The sequence below is a fragment of the Penaeus monodon genome, chromosome 8 (genome assembly GCF_015228065.2).
Source record: "Penaeus monodon isolate SGIC_2016 chromosome 8, NSTDA_Pmon_1, whole genome shotgun sequence".
NCBI lineage: Eukaryota > Metazoa > Arthropoda > Malacostraca > Decapoda > Penaeidae > Penaeus > Penaeus monodon.
This window is the reverse complement of record NC_051393.1, coordinates 15,909,893-15,913,846: the sequence shown is the minus strand read 5'-3', so window position 1 is coordinate 15,913,846 and position 3,954 is coordinate 15,909,893.

Below are 3,954 nucleotides of genomic sequence, written 5' to 3'. Positions count from 1 at the left end.
ACTGCGAAAGGATATGGTCGTCCGAGGTGGCCAGGGACTCAAGATGGGCTGTGTGGATCCGTTTACCTACGGGGATGGCAGGGGTGGATATTTACACCTCGGGGGATTATTTACATGGATATCTACACGTTGGGGAACTATTTACATGTTAGCAGATTTACCTAAGGAGATAATATAGGTGGATAATTGTGTATTAGTTTACCTGGGGGCGTTATATAGGTGGATATTTGTGGATAATTTTACCTGGTGGCGTTATATGCGAGGATATTTACACTAAGGGGCGTTATTTAGATGGATGGCTGTCGGTAATTATGTAGATGGATAGGTCTACTAGGGGAAATTATGTAAATGGATAAGTATGGATAGTTTACCTGTATTACGTAGATGGATAAATGTGGATAGGTCTGCCTAGGAGAATTATATTAGCGGGTATTTGAAAATATGGGATTGTATAGATGGATAGGAGCGGATAATTGTTCCTAGACGGTTTATATTGATGGATAATAGGGAGTGGATTTTTTTCAACCAGAAGGATTAAATAGCTGGATTATATAAGATGATTATGCATATGTATAAGTAGGTGTGGATATCTATACTTCAGGGGTTTTCTGGTTAAATTAGTATGGATATACAGTATATTCATTAGGTAATATACAGATGGATAAATACGTGTGGATAGAGTTGGTGAATAATATTAAATGAATATTTATATAGGTATATGACCAATGATGAATAACTGTATACATATAATGTTAATATTTTCCCCTCCATATGATATTTAGAATGAATTAATAAATAGTCTGTGAGAATATCTTTAGCTGGAATGACTATATTGAAAGAAATATTCATGGATATATTACCAAGACTGTTATACTGAAAGATAAATGGATTGACGATATATTTTCTTTTAATCTTCATCTTATATAAATTTCTCTAGAAATACATAGATAAGCAGTTTGGATCTCAGAAAAAAAGAAAAAAAAATACATGGAAATATTTGCAAATGAGTATTAATCACTTGTTCGGTGGGTATCATCTTGCCTATACATATTTTCTACTTGTATAACAGAATATACTTTGGTGCTTTTCATAACGTAATCATAAACCGAGTTCTTTTCTTATTCATGAACTAATAAACTTTTTTTTTTTTTCAAATATCTTCCACGGTTATTCTCGCAAGCTTATTCTCTCGTTTTCAGTACTTAATTTTTTTTCACAATTATTCAGCCGTTTTGTAGAAAAAACCCTCTCCTCCTTCTTCTCGACTCTCGGAAAAAATGGAGGAAAAATCTACCTTTAAGCTCTTAATGGACGCAAATGGGCACATGAAACCACTAAATGGAAGACAATGGATCCCTGGATACACACGTGCGCATCTCGTTTAGTCTGTCCATTAAAGAAGAAACTTGTCTATAATGGTCTCTTGGGAACGTGGGCAGACAGGTAGGTTCATCACCGCACGAAGGGAGGGCAGACACACATACACACACACACATATACATATATATATATAGATACATATATATATATATATATATATATATATATATATATATATATATATATATATATATATATATATATATATATATATATATATATATAATTTTGTGTGTGCTAATGAATGTACACACACACACACACACACATCTATCTATCTATCTATCTATCTATCCATACACAGACACACACACACACACACACACACACACACACACACACACACACCTGCCCCTTCCCCCTCACTCTCTGTTTCTCTTGCTCATTCAGTGTACTTAAGTTACAATATTTAAGTACATGTACTTGATTACAAGGTTGTTTTAACGTGGAGACATTATGATACGTAGCTACTGTAATAATATTCTCTGGAGGTGATGGCGATTTTATTCTACACGAAGCGAAATTGATACCTCAAATAAATTTCTGCGACGGGATCTTATCAAATCCACGCTTGGATTTAATTCCCTCCGTGGATAGTAATAAATGACGCCATGTCTTAGAAATTCGGTATCGCGTTGCACTGTGGTCTCTTATCACTGATTTGGTTATCGCTGTTTCTGTTTTATCATCAGCGGGTTTGTAATTTTAGTTCGTTACTTCATTGTGTTCTCCTGAATTATGTCACGTTGCAGAGATAATTGAGAATGCAGCTTATCATAAATTCCCGAGTTCCGGAAAAATCTGTCTCTTTGAATATTATGTAACCAAAGGAATTCATCGCTTATTAGTTTATGTTCTAGGAATAATTATGAATGTTTTGCTCCTGCAGGGTATCGATGTTGAAACGTATGACCAGAATTTATTTTTATTACTTGCCTTTCTGAAACTCTGTTTTCGTAAAATCAGATTTTTTGTTTATAACTTTCCATTTCCCTCTCCTCTTCTCATTTTAATTTTCTTCTTCAATAAATGCAAGCAAAAGAGGCATTTGCATTACGCCCATCTCCGTCCGGTTACACGTTAACTTTAGAAGGTGAAAGTCTTTTAATCTTTAAAAGGGAAGAATATGGAATATGCAAAGTCAAGGAAACTTATTTTTTTTTTTGATTGAAAATGAAAAGCAAGAATTTGACCTGTTTCTATCTCATCTTTATCAATTATTTATATTCTAATTTATATTCAGATTGAGTCTCTTATCGCACGTTACCTTCTCGATGCCAAAGATGAAGTTGTTAAGGGAAAGAAAAGTGGAAGGATAAGATGTAAACAAAATATTCAGAAACACACACACACACACACACACACACACACACACACACACACACACACACACACACACACACACACACACACACACACACACACATACACACACACACACACACACACACACACACACATACAAGGACGTAAAAGAAGAAGAATATGGAGAAGAGAAGGGAGAGAGGAAAGAGGAGAAGAAGTAGAGGAAGAAGATAAGGGAATATACGAAGAAGAAGAAGAAGAATTGTTAGAATAAGAAGAAGAATCAGAAAACAAACGACAAGAAGAGCGAAGATACGAGTAAGAGCGAAAAGGGGGAGTACGGAGAGGAGAAAAAAAGAAAAGTAAAGAGATAATGATACTACTACTAATAAGAAAGATAATAACAATAATAAGAATGATGATAATAATAATAAGAAGGGGGAAATTCGAAGGAAAATAAAACCAAGAACAGGGGGAAAAGAAAAAATAAATAAAAAGAGAGAGACGAAGAAAAAGACGAATAGGCAGAAGAAAGGAAACGCGATCAGGCCCGAGACACCCGAACGGACAATAAAGCAAGGACGATAAAAGAAGGGAGAGAGAGAGACACTCGATGCCAATAGCCATGTGATGATAAGAAGGAGAGAAAGAGAGAGAGAAGGAGAAGAGAGAGAGAGAGAGAGAGAGAGAGAGAGAGAGAGAGAGAGAGAGAGAGAGAGAGAGAGAGAGAGAGAGAGAGAGAGAGAGAGAGAGAGAGAGAGAGAGATAGACAGATAGAAAGAGAGGGGGGGGGGAGAAGAGAGAAAAAGGTGAAAGAGGAAAATAGATAGATAGATAGATAGAGAGAGAGAGAGATAGATAGAAAAAGACAGACAGACCGAGAGAAGGAAAGAAAGACAGAGAAAGAGAGAGAGACGAGGAAAAAGGGCGAGAGCGATAGCGTGGACGATGGCTGTGTCTCCGGGTGCGAAAATGTGCTTCTCAACGCGTGTTCTTTATTGGATTCCGGGCCGGTCTAACGCTCTTTTTTCGGGGGGGGGGGGGCGGTGTTAAGGGGAGGGGTAGCAAAGGGGGGTGGGGGAAGAGGAGCGGTGGTAGGAGGGGGGGAGGGGCGTGCGGAAAGAAGGTTGCGTTATAGGGTGGGGTTGGAAAGGGGGGGAAGGGGAGCGGGGGGAGAGGGAAGGGGTGTGGGGGTAGGAGGGAAGAGGGTAGGGGTAGAGGGGGTCTGAAAGAAGTGGAGGGGGGGGGCGGCGGCTTTTGATGTTCTCG